The following is an 18,193-nucleotide window of genomic DNA, read 5'->3' as shown; positions in this document are numbered from 1 at the left end:
ATCAAAGACATTTATACATATTAGGAAGCAGAAAAATGAACAAAGGCCAGAAACAGGCAATTCATAGAGGAGGAAATAGAAATGGTAATATAAAATTACAGAAGAGTTACTATAATAACAAAAAAATGTGAATTAAGACCAAAAAAATTATAACCTTCAATTTACTTAAACATTTTTTTCCTGATTTTTAAGTCATACTGGTGAAGCAAATAATATCCTATGCTGCATTTTAAAGTATAAATTAGATTAATCTTTCTGAAGAACAGTTTGGTAATATTTTCACCAAATGACTTAAAATATTCACATTTGTCACCTAGTAACTTCACTTTTAGGAAACTTTCATAAGGACATTATTTGAAGTGTGATTAAAGGTTAATATACAAAGAATACTAGCTAACATTTAGAAACAATTTACATGTCTAATGGTATGGAAATTTCAAGTAAATTATGCTTCATCCTATCACTGACAGTATATAACTTAGCAAAAGTAATTCTCAAGACAATTTTTAATTACATGCAAACACGTCCAAGGTATATGTTAAATGGGGGAGGGGACAATTTTAAAACTGAACAGAAAGCATTTGATTGTTCCACAACCCATTCTGTGCTATAGGAAAGGAGAGAGCTACTGTAACCTGCTTGCTCCCTCACCAGCAGGCTCTCTCTCCATTCTGTTCCAAGCCTCCTGACAGTTGAAGAAGCAAAGGGAGGGGGTGCTTGGGTGGCTCAGTCAGTTAAGCATCTGCCTTTGGCTCAGGTCACGATCCCAGGGTCCTGGGCTCGAGTCCCGCAACGCATCGGGCTCCCTACTCTGCAGGGAGCTTGCTGCTCCCTCTTTTGCTTCATCCTGCTTGTGCTTTCTCTCTCTCTCTCTCTCTCTCTCCCTTTCTCTCTCTCTCTCTCTCTGAAATAATTAAATAAAAGCTTAAAAAAAAAAGCAAAGGGAGTTTCAGATCAAGAACCAAGAGTCTGAACAGACCAGTGGCTTATATGAAAATCTCATGCCACAGACCCTCAGAAGTATGGAATGTTACCCATTTTCAGTTTTCTCCCAGATACAATTTGCTCAACTTCTGTCATTTCTCAATGGTACCATGATAAAAGCATTTTTGTGAACTTCCAGAAGAGTTTAACATGTTTTTCAATTATTTTTCTTACATTTTAAGACAAAATAGCAAGGGCTAAAAAAAGAAAACATCATGGAAGAGATCTATTTTCTCATCCTAGTTATGGCCCTAAACTAAATTCTTAATAATGCTTTGCACTGGGCTCCACATCTGTAAAACTTACGACAGAAAGATCTTTTCTTTTAAGACCATTTTGCTTCTTTGCTTATAAAGTGTTGTCAGTGTTAATCTATTATGATACTTTATTACAAAAATGATCATTTATTCTTTATAAACATCATAAATTTATAAAATTTTAGGGTTGTGAGACATTCAGTAACCATAAAGTCATGCATTATCATTATTGAAGAAAACACACTAAATTTAGAGAGATTATAACATTGGAAGGGAAGCAAATACTGATATTGGTACATTCAAATTGAAACTTCCAACTAATGAAAAAAGTCATTAAAGAAGCAAATTCCATCTCTTGATAAAAGATGATCAACGTGGAGTATACTCTGATGAAAACGTTCCCATATCACTTGCTGATCCTTGAAAAAAATAATCAATATAGTATTAATGTAGTATTAATCATGAGCATTAGCCTACTCACCTAAATCCAGGTGTTTACGTAGATGGTGCTACAAACTCTTCACCTGGGAACTCACCTACAAAAGAGTCTGGGTCAGTTGAACAAAAAGTGACAGAGATCCTGCTCTTTGCCAAGTATGAGACCAGGTATAAAAAGGGACATGACATGTTGCTGTCCTCAAAGGGCTTATAGAAGTGAAGAGAAATACACATAAGGAAGATAATTTTACTTTAATATGGTAAATAATAAGATAGTGGTATGTAAAGTTAGACATGGTACCTTGAATTTAATGGCTAATTGCTTAGAAAAGATGGCATTTGAGCTGAGACTTATAGGATAAGAAACTGCATGTATATGAAAGAAATCAGAAACAACTGGTTGGCCTAGGGCTGTGCTATGCACATCTGCTGCTAGGTCAATGAACTGTTAATACTGTTCTACGGTGAAATTAAGTATAGAAACTGAATATAAGCCTTTAAAAATCATAGCAATCTGATATTGTTGCAACATTCTATTCACGTTATTGTATTTTTTTAAATATCATTTTGCAGCTGATGAGAAATTTAAAAAAATCTAGTCCTCACCATTCATAGTTTGAGATGCACTGGCCTAGACGATATAGTTCAATGTCAGAAAGGCTAGAAAATGGGACTGAAGCAGTAGAGGGCACAAGATCACGGGAGGTCTTATTTTCCACGGTAAATCATCAAGGACTGCAGAAAACGAGAATAAAATACTTTTTCTAAGTAGAATAAAATGAGATTCTGTCCTCCTTCATTAATGTCATGCAGACATTTACTCATTTTGGGAGACACCCGGTCCTGCAACCTTGGATGTAAAATATCCAGGAAATCAGTTCCAAATTTGAGAGAGGGTCTGTTCTGCATGATCATTGTGCTCCCTCTAGGGCTACGCCATGCCCTAGCATAAACTGGACCATCTGTCAGTTGCAGATACTCTGGGAGGACATCAGAAATACTCTGTTCTATGATCCTTTCCATAGACTAAACTTGACACGGATCCTGTGGCCACTCCCTGCTCTCCAGACCACTCCCCACCATGGCAGCCAGGGTCCGGCTTTCCCCCTCGTGAAGCAGAAGTATGACTAACCATCCTTACCAAAGTTCCCGCCTCCACCAACCATTCCATAAAAGAGCAGGGTGCAGGTCTCCACCCCTGGTACCAGAGCCCACCCCACCCAGATTCTTGGGAACCTCCAGTCCTGCCATCAACAGCAGGACAACATCTAACCCTGTCAGGTCAGGCCACTTACCCTTTTCCACTTAGGCACAGAAGCCTCCATCTCCTGCTTCTTGTGGGGCCAACAGAGAAAGTTGTTTCTGCACTGCAAAGAAGAAAACCCCAAAGTCATAAAACAAAGCCCTGGCTCTCCTTCTCTCCTTCTTGTGAAGGAGAAGTAGAGAGTTGTCTGTTCGTATTTCCCCCTGATAAGCACACAGCAACAAAGCATAAAAGTTGCCAATAAATGTCTTCATTATTCACATTATCACCCCAAGCAACAGACCTTGAACTGTGTCCCATTAATGATAGGGTAGAGTTAAGGACTTTAATCAGAAGAGGAATATGATAAGATTTGTGCTGAAAACACATCACTGAGTGTTTAATAAAGATTAATTCAAGAAGAGTAAGAACGGAGAAGTTAAAAAAAAAATTGTTGCGATATTCCCTAAGCAAAGCACAAGTGCTTCACCACTTCTGCAGGTACAGTGGGGGTGGAGATGAAGAGGCAGAATGGAAGAGAGAAATGTGTGGAAGGTAAACTTCTCCAGAGGTCACGACTGGTTGAATGTGGGCATTGGGGAATGAGGAAGATTAGGAGTATAGCTATGTCCACATTTCCAGCATGAGCGCCTGGGTGGACCATGGAGGTTACAGCAACGATTAGAATTGTGCGGTGAGAAGGAACAGGTTTGGCAGGCAGTACCCATGTTCCAAGACCCCCAGTGGATGCCTGAAACCATGGATAGTACTAAACCCTGTACATACTATGATTTTTTCCGGTACATACATACCTATGATAAGGTTTAATTTACAAATAAGGCACAGTAAGAGATTAACAACAATAACTAATACCAAAATAGAACAGTTATAAAAATAAACTATAATAAAAGTTACGTGAATGCGGTTTTTCTCCCTCTCCAAATATGTTATTGTACTGTAGTCACCTTTCTTATGATGATGTGAGGTGATAAAATGCCTGCTTGATGAGATGAAGGTGACTGAGGTAGGTGTCGTGACATAGCCTTGGACTACTATTGACCTTCTGATCAATAGGTCAGAATGAGGATCATCTGCTTCCGGTCCAAGGTTGACTGCAAGTAGCTGAAATCAGGAGAAACAAAACCACGGATGGGGGTGGGGGTGGGGCCGCTGCAGTGTGTTTTCCTTTCGGACGTGTTGAGTTTGAAGTACTTGTGAAATGGTCAAGTGATTCTACTGGGTGGAAAAAATCAGCAAGTTACTAACATTTCTGAACAAAAATGGCCCCTCCAGCATCTCTACTTCTTCACTTTCTTAGAATCTGAACTTTTTTCCCCCCCACAGGCTTAATCTTCAGCTTCTATGCTCCAGGGATAGAAAGGGAGATCCGATTTGTGGACTCAGTCCCGACTCCCAGTCCTGCTCTCCAGTCTGTGCCAGTCGCCTGTCCCAATAAAGTGATGTTCAGATGACATGCAATAATTCCACAGAATCCAAAAGAAGCCTGGGCCTCTCCTATCATTTGGGATGTGAAAAAGCACATTACTACATTTTTTAAGAACATCCTTAGGAGATCGAGTTTTAGGAAGGACATTTGTGAGCAGTTAACCTGACAGCCCAGGCAGGTGGGTTCATGACGACATGATGTTCCTTTGAGTTTAAAGTTTCCAGAGCCAACAGTTCCTATCCATGGAGACTTTCCTATTTTCTTGGTATTCTTATATGACCTGATGTTTGTATTTATTGTTTTGTACTATGTTAATGCAGGGACAATTTGCAAGTGTATTATTAAATATTAGGTAGAAATCATGCCATGCCTCTTTGTACATAAAGATATTTTATTCATATTTTCATGTGTTACTTTTAATAAATAATTACTATATCCCACTCACTAAAAATATCATAATGTGACTGTGAAAATGGCAATGGTATTGTCTTCCCATAATTATGAATATTTGGGGGCTGATTATCTGAATATGAGAGCTCACTAATGAAAGGCATCTGTAATAAGTGAGAAAGGAACAAAGGATTCACAAATCAGACTCCATGAAAGGGAAGTCAGTTTACCATTTCTCTGGTCTTTCTATTTGTAATTCACACTATGTGACAAGGATGTAAGGGCATTTATGACACTCTCTACTGCATTCATTAAGATGATAACAGGATTGAGATTTTTCATAATCCATTTGGTTGACAGTGTGCATTTTTTATTTTTTTTAGAAATGCAATGATTTGTTCTAGCAATCATCATCAAATCTCCAGTTTGTAGAAACCAACACTTCATAAATACATAATTATGATATTACTTCTCAGTGTATCACTTTCCTAAAAATACCGTACGATTATAGCTGCCACTCCATCAGGAGCAAATTCTTCTGTTGAAAGCTGACTGATCAACCTTGACCACTTCTTGGACACAATGGATCAAAATGTCATGTTGGTTAAAATTCTATGGAAGGCCTTGGAACTAAAGCCTCAGTGGCAGACAGCTCTTTAACTTCATGATTACCTATACTGCTTAAACTGCTTTCAATGCTGAATTATCTTAGTGATGTGAGTGTAGTGTAGTGAAGACAGAATGGCATATTTAAAACTGCTTTTTAAAATGTCTTTTTTTGCAGTGTATTTCAAAACTTCCAACTTTAAGAATTATATAAATAATCATCTTGGTTTTAGCTTCCTGATATCTGGACTATTTCTAATCAAGGACACCCAAGCAAGCATATCTATATTACTGAATGGTGTCTCTGTGTTTTTTTGAGAAGAGAGATGGGGGATATGGGGACAGAAAAAAAAGCAAGCAAGAAGGCAGAGAAAAAAGCAAGGATATCCAATACATACACTTCCCTTGAAAGATGCTTTGCCTATGATCAACTCCGACCTACAAGTCTTTAAATGGGAATAGCAAAGGCTGGAGGAGGCCAACCATGGAGAATTTGTCTCCAGAAGGAAAATATTCCAACACCCCTAGAATGCTGTACTGAGCTCCTCAACAGAAGCGTTGTTACACAGAATGTATTGCAAAGAAACAAACTTTTCTGCAGTTCAAATTACTACAAGAGATATGTTATTCTGGCTTGTAGAAAAAACATTTACATGACTTTTCATAAGTATTATTCGAAGAGAGTTTAAAAGGATCAGAAGAGGGAAAGCTTTTTAATGGTCATAAGAGAATGAAATTTGTTCTAGTTCAAGAATTTTCCATAAAGAATATGCTTTATACTAACAAATATCGCATTAAATCTTTAAAACATCAAAGTGAAAAGAGGATTGAAGACTTGGCGGAGATATTAGTGGCATTTTGTAGCACCAATCTCTTTCGTAGATAATGTCTACATTTTTATAAATCAGCTTAAAACTTCTGTTGAAGTAGGGTATTTTGTTTTCAATCCAAAATTATCATTAATCAGATTTTTTTTAATTATCTGATTTAGGTGATGTATTTTTATGCCTGACTTATTATAATCTCTTTATTCTGATATTCAGTTCAAATGTCACTGTAGCAATAGAAAGGCTGTATTTAGACCAAAGCTAAACCTTTTTATGTATTTATTCTGCATGGCAATATGAATATAATTTAAGTCTATCAATAGTCAAAACATAAACAAGAGCTAATTAACTGGCACTGTTGTCATCTGAGAATAAGCAGATGTTGTTGGCCGACACAGTGGCTGTGATCAGCCAGCAGAGAAAGACTTCTAAATTCCCCTTGCTGAGCTGAAATATTCCATTACACATCTGACAAATCTGTGTCTTATTTCTTGTCTACCTGCCATCATGAGGATCAACTTAGGACATGGACAAACCTTCAACGATGAACGTGCTAGCTTTCCCTGATTTTTCCCTGTTGAGCCCTACTCGTGATTATTCAAGATTTTGTGGGGTTCTAAAAAGAAAACTGGATATGTCCTTTAAAAGTTATGTTTTGGATGACACTAGTCTCAAAACTATGAAACTGTTAATTATTACCTATATTCAAGTTATCCATCATTGTGGTTAATTAAATAATAGTTATCCTGAGCTAAAAATTTATGATGGATTATCCACAGATCTTTCCTTAAAAATTTCCCCACCAACACAAACTAGGTTTCTCATGTTTCATTAAGCGAGTATACTTTGTCCTTGCTTCAAGGCGATTTGTCCTGTGGGTGGACCTGAATATATTTTCCTGTCTGGGTACTTTTAAAAGAAAAACAGTTTTGATAAATAACGCAAAAACATCTATCATGTCCACCAATATTACATTCCTGAACTTGAAGTCAGAATTCTACTGAAGTGATCATGGACAATATCATTAGTTGCCTAACACCATATCCAACATTCACTACATGCCAGGCATTATGTTAAACACTTCATATTCATCATCTCAGTTAATTGTCACAATAATGGTAAGAAATAATTTCTAATATTATATTACTTTTTTCTTATTGTTGTTATCATCATAAGCATAAACATAAGCATATCCATTTTAAAGATAGGAAGCCAAGACAGAAAGTTACATAACTTACCCAGGTTGTACAACTACTTAAACAGTAAAAATTTAGATTCCAACCTAAATCCCAAATCCTTGTTCCTCATCACTATACTACTTAGTCTTTCTAATCTAAGTTTATTTATCTAAAAAAAGGGGTGAAAGCATTATACTCCTGGCCATAGTTAAAAACAGGGACCAGATTTATCATCCCCCTATAAACAATTAAAAAACTAAACAACTGTTTCAGACAATGAACAAAAGGCAGAACTGGACCATGATCCGTGAGAAGAGAGAAACAAAATTGTGAGCCCTATGAAGGCCTGATTTTGACTCATTTCAGACCCGTTGCATAGAGGAGGACCACTAAGTAGAACCTGAGAATCACACTGGGTTGAGGAGACATAGATTGGAGCAAGGGCACTACGATAGCTGGAACTCGTGGAGCAGCGAACCAGACAGGAAGGAGCTACAATAAAGACCTCCAAAAATCTGCATATAGGTGACTTTCTATCTGTTGATAATGGGATATTAAACTGTGCGTACACTTAGGGTAAAACTTCATGAAACCAGGCAAAAAAAGAGCTGTATGCTGAAAATTCCTAGACATCATACAGGGCAGAAAGACATTCAGGGTCTGACAAGCTATATTGGAAAATCCTCATTGATCACCTTGATTGATGATCCCATAAGAGTCACACTTTAGGAGTCGTGCTAAAATACCCATAGAGTAAAGGTGACTCTAGATAAACCCTAGCACAGCCTAAAAACAAACCCTGAAAGAATGAAAAATCCCAACATATTTAAAGGCCTCCCAGGACAAGGTCTGACAATCTCCGATAAAGACAACAGAATACAGCAAAGCAACACATCAACAACATAAAGTTCCAAATAGTCATCATCCAATCTAAAATGATATAGATGCCCACAGAATGGGAGAAGATATTTGCAAATGATGTTACAGATAAAGGGCTGATATCCAAGATCTATAAAGAACTTCCCAAACTGAACACTCAAAAAACAAGTAACCTGGTCAAAAAATTGGTCAGAAGACATGAACAGACACTTCTCCAAAGAAGACATACAAATGGCCAACAGACACATGAAAGGATGCTCAACATCACTAGCCATCAGGGAAATACAAATCAAAACCACAATAAAATACCACCTTACACCAATTAGAATGGCAAAAATTAACAAAACAGGAAACAACAAATGTTGGTGAGGATGTGGAGAAAGGGGAACCCTCTTACACTGTTGGTGGGAATGCAAGTTGGTACAGCCACTCTGGAAAACAATATGAAATTTCCTCAAGATGTTAAAAATAGAGCTCCCCTATGACCCAGCAATTGCTCTACTAGGTATTTACCCCAAAGATACAGATGTAGTGAAAAGAAGGGGCACATGCACCCCAATGTTCATAGTAGCAATATCCACAATAGCCAAACTGTGGAAGGAGCCGAGATACCCTTCAACAGATGAACGGATAAAGAAGATGTGGTCCATATATACAATGGAATATTACTCAGCCATCAGAAAGGATGAATACCCACCATTTGCATCGACATGGATGGAACTGGAGGGCATTATGCTAAGTGAATTAAGCCAAGCAGAGAAAAACAATTATCATACGGTTTCACTCATATGTGGAACATAAACAATAGCACGGAGGACCATAGGGGAAGGGAGGGAAATCTGAAGGAGGAGAAATCAGAGAGGGAGACGAACCATGAGAGACTATGGACCCCGGGAAAAAAACTGAGGGTTTCAGAGGGATGGGGGGAGGGGTAACAGGGTGATGGGTATTAAGGAAGGCAACGGTTGAGATGAGCACTAGGTGTTATATGTAACTAATGAATCACTGAACACTACATCAAAAACTAAGGATGTACTATACACTGGCTAACTGAATATAATATAAATAAATAAATAAAATTAATAAAATTTAAAAAATAAAATGATATAGATGCCCCCAAAGAAGTAAACTGTGAACTATAATCATGAGAAAAATCACTTGATAAAGAGGGATTCATAAATGATAAAAAGAATGGATACTTCACAGCTAATTCCAACAGGCTAGTATTATCCTGATAACAAAACCAGCCAAAGACATTACAATAAGGAAAAAAAACAAAACAAAACAAAATCCTACGGGTCAATAGCCCTCATGAATATAAATACCAAAAATAACCCAAACTATTAACTAAATATTAGCAACCAAAATTCAGCAATATAAAAAATATTAAGTGAAATTTATCCTGGGAATCCAAGGTTATCTGACATTTGAAAATCAGTCATTGTAATTCAACATATTAGCAGAATAAAGGAAAAAAAACCCATATGCTTACCTCAATAGATACAGAAAAAGCATTTGATAAAATTCAGTGTTCACTTATCATAAAATATCTCATCAAATTAGGATTAAAAGAGAATTTAATCTGACAAAGCACATTTATGAAAACCTACAGCTAACTCATATAAGTGGTGAAAATAAATGCTTTTCTCTAACATTAGAAACTAAACATATTCTCTCTTATCACTTTTATTCAACATTGTTCTGGGCAGGAGGGGTGTGGGGGTTAGGTCCTAGCCAATGTAATAATGCTAGAAATAAAAACATATATAGACTGGAAAGAAAGATGACAAAATCTGCATGAATCCTATGAAACCCACAAAAAAACTCCTAGGATTAATAAACGGATTTGTGATGCTTATGGAATGTAAGATTAATAAACAGAATCAACTGATTTATTTAGTAACAAAAAAAAGAAAGTTGAAAAAATATACCATTTACAACAAATATAAAGTTCTTAGAGATAAATTTTACAAAATATGTGCACTCCTTATACATTTAAAACTGTTAAACTTCTGAGAGAAATTAAAGAACACCAGATCATAGATTAAACTATTCAATATTAAGATGTCATTTCTATTTAAATTGATCGACGAATTTATCAAAATTCCATTCGAAATCCAGTTTTCATCTTTTATAGAAATTGATGGTAATTCAAAAGTTCATATGAAAATAAAATGAACTTAGAATTGCTAAATCTTTTCTTTTTTTTTTTAAGAATAAACTTGAGCTACTTATACTCCTGGATTGGAAGGCTTACTGTAAAGCCATGGTAATCAAAACAGTTTGTACTGACCTAAGAATAGAATTTAATTAAAAGAACAAAATAGATATTGCAGAAATAAGTAAATATGTGATATTTCCCTATACACACACGCAGATATATCAAATGATTTTTGACAAGGGTAACATATTAATTCAATGGAGAAAGGAATGGTTCTGGAACAATAGTTTACTCATGTGCATAAAAAACTAAGGTCAACACTTACCTCATACTACACACATACCAACTTAAAATGTCTCATAAATTTAAACATTAAATCTACATCTATAACTTTTGCTTTCTATAGAGTCAGTAAAGATTCCCTAAATAGGATACCAAAGGGCAAAACTAAAAGCAAAATAAGTTGAACTTTATCAAAACTAAAAATTCTGCTCTTGAAATAAGCACTAATAAACTAAAAATGCAAGCTAAAGAATAGAAGAAAATATTGGAATTAAACGTCTGATAAATGGCTTATATCTAGAATATGTAAGGAACTCAAAAAACTTAAAAATAAATCAATCCACTAAAAGCAGGAAAAATATTTAAAAAGACAATTCACAAAAGAAGATATACGATTTTGGGGGCGCCTGGGTGGCTCAGTTGGTTAAGAAGATATACGATTTTCCAATAAGCACATGGAAAGAAACTCAATATCATTTAGTCACCAAGAAAATGCAAATTTAAAATTCCAATGAGATACCACTACATATCCACAGGAAAGGCTAAAATTATTAAGGCCAATAATACCAGGTATTGGAGGGAATATGGAAGAACTAGAACTCTCATATACTGCTAGTGGGAATGTAAAATAATACACCATTTGGAAAACAATGTAGCAGATTCTTCTTGAAAAAAAAAAGTTTCAAAAGTTAAATGCATACTTCTCATCTGACACACTATTCCACTTTTATGTATTTACCCAAGAGAAATGAAAACACATGTCCTGGCTATACAAAGACCTATAACCAAAGGCTCATTTTAGCTCTTTTCATAATAGCCAAAACTATAGACAATAAACAAATTGTGGTAGAGTCATACAATGGATTACCATGCAGCAGTCAAATGGAACAGACTGCTGATACATCCAAAAAATGGATGAATCTCAAAAACATTATGCATCATGTGGTAAAAAAGAAGCCAGGGATAGTGGTGTTCATACTTTATGACTCCATTTCTGTGAAACACTAGAAAGGAAATCAGACCAGTGTCTGTCTTGAGCTAGGGATAAAAGGGAGTGGTGTGCGAGGGAATAAGCACAGGCAATTTTTTTGAGATGATAGAAATTTCTGTAGTTTGATCATGGCGTGGGTTAGAAGGTATACCTATTTGCCCAAACTCAAGCTGTACACTTAAAATAGGAATTATTTTAGGTATAAAATAAGCCTTAATAAAATTGACTTCTAAAAAGATTTTATAAACTTTTTAATATTTTTTTCTTTCTTAAACCTTTACTTTGAGACATGTTGAAAAAATTCTATGAGTACACATGGAAAAATAAGACATGATCACAGTTAAAAGTGAAGACAATCTAACCAGAAAGCTTTTAACGCCTGTCAGCTACTGTTGAAGCTAAAGTTTTAAGTCTAACATGATCCAGGGCTGAAAGGAATGTTAATTAGTGTTCCTCTCTCTCTTCTTCACCGTATTCCTCAACAGAATCCACACCAACCTCCTCACAACCCTTCTGCAGGGCAGCTTTGTCCTCACAGGCCTCAGAAAACTCACCTTCCAGGGCATCTGGGTGGCTCAGTCGGTTAAACATCCAACTTTTGATTTCAGCTCAGGTCACGTTCTTAGGGTCATGAGATCAAGCCCCACGTCAGGCTCCACGCTCATTGGGGAGCCTATTTAACCTTCTCTCCTTCTCCCTCTGCTCCTCCCCCTTCTAAAAAAGAAAAAAGAAAACTCCTTCCTCTATGCTCTCACCCACGTACACGTGGGTGTACGTGTGAAAACACACTTGGCATACATACATCAGGTCAAATTTGTGGTCCAGGTGAGCCCAAGACTCAGCAATGGCTGTGGTACTGCTCAGCATGCACACAGCTCATTGTGGTTTGGTCAGGTCTCCACCAGGTACTACAGTGGGAGGCTGGTAGTTAATACCAACTTTGAAGTCAGTGGGGTACCAGTCCATAAAGGGATGCTTGGTCTTAATGGTGGCAATGGCAGCATTAACATCTTCAGGACCCACATAGCCACGGTACAACAGGTAGCAAGCCATGTATTTACCCTGGCCACATTTCACCATCTGGTTGTCTGGCTCAAAGCACATATTTGATCTCTGCTACAGAGAACTGTTGATGGTAGGCTTTCTCAGCAGAGATGACAAGGGCATAGGTGGCCAGAGGGAAGTGGATGTGGGGCTAGGAGGGCAGGTGGGTCTGGGATTCTGTCAGATCAAATTCAGGGCTCCGGCAAATCTGAGGAAAGCACTGATGGAAGACACAATCTGGCTAATGTAGCAGATTAGTGTAGTTGGGGCCCTCGGTATCAAGGTTTCTACAACAGATGTCATAGACGGGCTTTTGTCTATCATGAAGTGACCATCAGAGTGCTCCAGGGTGATGTGACTGGTGGGGAGGAGCCACAGGGCTCAGCTACAGCTGTAGAGACCTGGGGGGGTGGGGGGACCTTGGGTAAATGGAGAACTCCAGCTTGGACTTCTTGCCATAATCAATAGAGAGTTCCATCAGCAGGGAGGTGAACCCAGAACCAGTTCACCCTCCAAAGCTGTGGAAAACCAAGATGCCCTGAACACCTGTGAACTGGCTGGCCAGTTTCTGAATTTAGTCCAAGATGTGATCAATCTTGCCAATGGTGTCATGCCCTTGGACATAATTGTTGGCAGCATCTTCCTGGCCTGTGATGAGCTGCTCAGGGTGGAATAGCTGGCAGTAGGTTCCAGTGCGAACTTCATCCATGACCGTGGGGTCCAGGTCTACAAACACTGTCCTGGGCACATGCCTGCCAGGACCCATCTCACTGAAGCAGGTGTTGAAGGAGTCATCTCCTCCCCCAGTGGTCTTGTCACTTGGCATGTGGCCATCGGGCGGGATGCCATGTTCCAGGCAATGGAGCTCCCAGCAGGCATTGTTGATATGGACACCCGTCTGGCCAACAACAGAGAGAGAGAAGCACTTGTGCATCATAGCTACAGGTTAGCAGGTACAGGCGACAGGAGCAGACACCAGGTCTCAGTTACCGTCCCTGACAAGCTGAGTTGAGGTAAGTAATGTACTGACTAAATAAATATTTTTCTACAAGGAGGGGTTATATTATTAAATTTCTGTTATGCACTGAATTGTGCTCCCCCAAATTTATATGTTGAAGTCCTAACCCAATAACCTCAGATTGTGCCTGTGTTTAGGGATAGGGTCTTTAAAGTGACACAGTGATGATGTCATTAAGAAGGACCCTAGTCCAGTATGACCGGTGTCCTTAAGAAGAGGGAATTAGGGGACAACACACATACAGGGAAAACCGTGTGAAGACACAGGGAGAAGACAGCCTTTTATAAGCCAAGGAAAGAAGTATCAGAATGAAATCAGCCCTGTTGACACCTTAATTTTGCATTTCTTCCCTCCAGAATTGTGAAGAAGTAAATTTCTCTCACTGAAGCCACTCAGTCTGTGGTACTCTATTAAGGTAGTCCTAGTAAAATAATATAGTCCTACAGGGCTACTGAGATAATTAAATGAGATTATGACGCACGGGGACGCAAGATATAATAACTTTTTCCCTCCTTGATTTTTCTAGTGACAACCAGGGTTAGAACTACTCATATTTATATTCAAAGTTAATTGGCAAGACCGAGATCCCTTTCCAACACCCGTGAGAATTTCTAAACCCTTCTAGTCTACCACTAGATTAGAACCTTCTCTATTTCTAAGCGTCATGAGTCTAGGATTACCTATTAATATAAATGAGCTTTTAGCAATGTTAACATTTATCTGATAAGCTGTTAAAATATTGAAATGTTTCAGTATCATTGATAAATAGCTGCTATCCTAAGCTTACTCTCCCCCCAAGAGCCCCCACAGCAGCTCTGGTCCCTCCCCTGGGACCTCAGATCTCTCTAGGATCCAGCTCCCGATAGGATAATATCTGGCAAAAGTGAGGCCATCTGTTCTTATAAGTCAGTGCACCATGCCACATCTATGATTAGATATTTTGACTATCACTTGTTTTAGGGCTGTGTTTTGATAATGAGGAAAATGGCAAAAAGGATGAGTAATTTGAGAATTTTTTTTTTTAAATATGGATTTGTTTGATTTCTGGAACACGTTTATTTTGTTGACCAAATGTAGGTCTGGACCATGTCAATTCAAGCACACTTAAACAAGATAATGTTTGCAATGCTTTAAGGTACAAAACCTTACTTGTACACACAAATTTAGGGTCAGGTCTTTATTAACCTCCTCTAGGATCAGGTGTGTGTGTGTGTGTGTGTGAGTGAGAGAGAGAGAGAGAGACAGAGAAAGAAAGAGAGAGAGAGAGAGCACGCACATACGCTCTGATAAGGGAGGAGCTTTTTTGGTGTGCTGGCAATATATTGGCAGAGTAAGGGCTATCTTTTGCCAGTGTTGCAGTGCCGTATAATAACGCTGCATTTAAATTTTAAGTGTAAGCACTGTGCAGGATTTAGAGTATTTTGCTTGGAACTAAAACTAAAGCAAATGAAAGCACTTAAAATAAAAACTGTCAGCCACAACCCTGCTGCTCCCGTTGCAATGCCATTTAGTTATCTCAAAGAGCTTAGATGATCTGATAGATTAGAGGAGGCCCAGCTGAGGTTTTCTCTGACTTTGCAGTAAAGACCACTTACTTGCCGAGGGCTGTATGATTGTTTGTCATTCATGTGCTACAAGAGGCGGTTTTTAATTAACGCCTCTATTACCTAAGACTTACGGTTCAGTAAAGTATCAGATGAAACTCTGGCATCCAAGAAAATGTGCTCAGTCTCAGCTCCATCTTGTTATTGGGATCTGGCCCACTCCCTAGAATTGGTGTGAATTTTTATTTCAAAAGAAGAACAGTTCTGATAGCTGTGCTTCCCACTCTGAGGAGGTTCAGAGTGTGAAGTATGGATCTGAAGTCAAACTGTCTGGATAGAGAAGTGTGGGAAGATTTCAAAGGTTGAAGCTTTAAGGAATGTGTGTGGGAAGGGAACAGAAATTGAAATCTGCTATTAATACTAAATGCTAATAGTTATTATTATTATTATCATCAATAAAGTGTTTTGTTTTGTTTTGTTTTTAACCACCTACCAGTCCAAAGTATTATTTTAGGCACAGGAGTGATGAAAAGATATTCTAGGTGATAATTCCCTCTAAGAATGTATTGTCTGGCCAAGAGAAGATTTGAAGCTTGAAGGGGAGGGCTTTTCCTGACCTGCTGCTACTACGGGCGGGCCAGGTGAAGTGAGGACAGGAGCATAACGTGTAGTGGTACGTGACGCTGCTTTGTTCTCCAAGCGGCGTACGGTGGGTGCGGCGCGCAGGGGCTGAATGAATGATGAGCTCTGAGTTAGACGTGAGCACAAGTCTAGCTTCCCCGGGTTAGTCTCTCAATTCTAAAATGGAGATATTAAGGTTTTGAGAGGATTTAGTAAAAGAATGGGTGCAAATCATTTAACACAATACCTACCCTATAAACCGAACATGAACAACAATAACCTCAAAACATCAACAACAAAAATTAAATGTAACAGAGAACTAATACAGACAAGTAAGTAGTTATACAAGGTTGGAGCATAAACAGAAGCTGTACCCTGGAAAAGTTTTGCCTCTTTTTCTATAGGTATTGAGGAAACTCTAAACGTATTTCAGCCAAATAGTATGTTATAGGGAAGAAACAGTTAAGGGAAGATGAAACCAGTGATTTCTTTTTTTTTTTTTTAATTTTGCTTTTTGACTTTTTTTCTTAGTGCAGGAAGGGAAAACACAGAGTCAAGATTATTCCCAAAAGAATATATGCGATTTGGATGTTTAGAATAGCAACCTTCAAGAGAAACAATTTAATGACACAGAATTATATTTCCTACTCTTAGTGTGTTGGTCTATTTTAGGGGGTAGTTTTGGCAAAAGATCAAGAAGGAGTCCCCTCCCTGCTGAGCCCAATTAATGAATAAGGTATTTTACTAAAGCAATAAAAGATTCACACCCATAGTATACAAACATTAGTCTAAATATTTCTTAAAAAATCCCTTTATTTGCTACTCAATTAATAATCAACTATCACCCCCACTGGATTCTCAAACTCCACTCACCTGCGTCTCTCTCTTTAATTGTTTCAAAGGCATACAATTTTTGATAACTCCCTCCACTCTGTTTTAAGAAGGTTAGATTTTTAAAAATTAATTAATTCAGGGTCAAGGTCTGCAGGTCACTGAATCTGTCCTTAGAAGTAATCTGCCTGCTCCTTTATCCCAAGGTGACGGACAACAATAATAACCAATTATAATCTGTACTTTCCTATCATGGACATTGGGAGGCAGGTTTCCACTATTCTCTAGAAGACATTGCGAAGTGTCCCGTAGGCAAAAATTCCCATGAAAGTGCAAGCTCCATTGACTTAAGTGGATCTTGTACTTAATGATCACCTGCTACATAAACTGCCTGTTGGAATAGAAGAGCATACTGCTTGCTCTCTCCAAGTATGACTTTTAAGTCCACAAGGAGGAAGCCTCCACAAAATGGCACAAAGACCCTTTGAGGTAAAGCAAACCTCGCTCCTGGATTCTGCTGTGAATACACTTTATCTAATCATAATAATGTAAGATATGTTCATAGGTTCTCAATTTTGGAATTATTCAGTAGACAGAATTTAAGGTTGAACCCGAACTTAAAAGATCCAAAATAATGGCGGAGTTGAAAGAAGTTACGGGATAAGGGAAGGAGGAGAGGTGAGAGATGCAGGAGGGACAATAATGCCTGGATTTCACACAAGGAGAGAGAGACACTGTCGAAGTTAATGGAAAAAAAAAGAAGAGGTTTAATTATATTATTTAAGGTTAAAAAGGAAAGCAATAAAAGCATTGAAGAGTGATACAGGTTATTTAACTTGGGAGGTAGTGTTCCTGAGCTAAATTCTCTTTTACTCAATAGCACAGGGTCAATTAGCCACTACTTACAGAAAAGGATGTAAGTTTATTATTTACAATTGTAGTGATGAGCCCCAGAAGAGCTGAAAACAGAAGTAGTTAAGGTCATTATCTCTAGCTGGAAGCTGGGGCAGAGAATAAATGTTAATCTCAGTTTAGGCTCTGTAAGAGCTTTACCAAACAAAACAAATATACATATACTTCTCCTGCCCATATATTAAAAGGTAACAAAATCACACCTTATATATGTAATAACAGTTTACAAAAGATTTTACTGAAATTATGATTCCATTTTCCACAACAACCTTGTGGATAAGTTGGACCCCTCTTGCTAATTTTCCCCTTCTTATAGATATGGAAACACATTGTTGGCTCCCAGCAAGATAATTTATTACTGGAGAACATGCAGACCCTTTGTAAGTGGACAAGAAAGCTTTGGCTTTAACCCAGGTCTTCTGACGTTAGTTCAAAGCCATTTCCATGAGGGAAGCTGACATTTTTTGCTTTCCCTAGACTTGAAAAATTAGATGGCCTACCAACCTTGCCTGGAATTACCAAAAATTGTCATTATGTTAA

At 37.8% G+C, this 18,193-nt stretch overlaps 1 protein-coding gene and 1 pseudogene across 2 annotated transcripts in view; one reads left to right on the top strand and one right to left on the bottom strand.

Moving 5' to 3' along the window:
• The window catches only part of EMCN (endomucin), a 95,665-nt gene extending 90,452 nt beyond the window's left edge, over positions 1-5,213 (top strand). Inside the window, exon 13 of one of the 2 annotated variants that reach the window (XM_073892026.1) lies at positions 4,267-5,213. The gene's annotated coding sequence lies outside the window, so the exon portion shown is untranslated. The remainder of the gene's footprint in view (positions 1-4,266) is intronic. The other variant, XM_025873555.2, reaches the window with a different exon arrangement.
• Positions 1,089-13,661, bottom strand: LOC112825495 (tubulin alpha-1B chain pseudogene; annotated as a pseudogene).
• Between the last annotated feature and the right edge of the window lie 4,532 nt (positions 13,662-18,193).

The sequence above is a fragment of the Callorhinus ursinus genome, unplaced genomic scaffold (genome assembly GCF_003265705.2).
Source record: "Callorhinus ursinus isolate GAN/ISIS: 27379988/994484 unplaced genomic scaffold, GSC_fseal_2.0 scaffold4, whole genome shotgun sequence".
Classification (NCBI taxonomy): Eukaryota; Metazoa; Chordata; class Mammalia; order Carnivora; family Otariidae; genus Callorhinus; species Callorhinus ursinus.
This window is presented reverse-complemented; position numbering and strand designations above follow the sequence as displayed.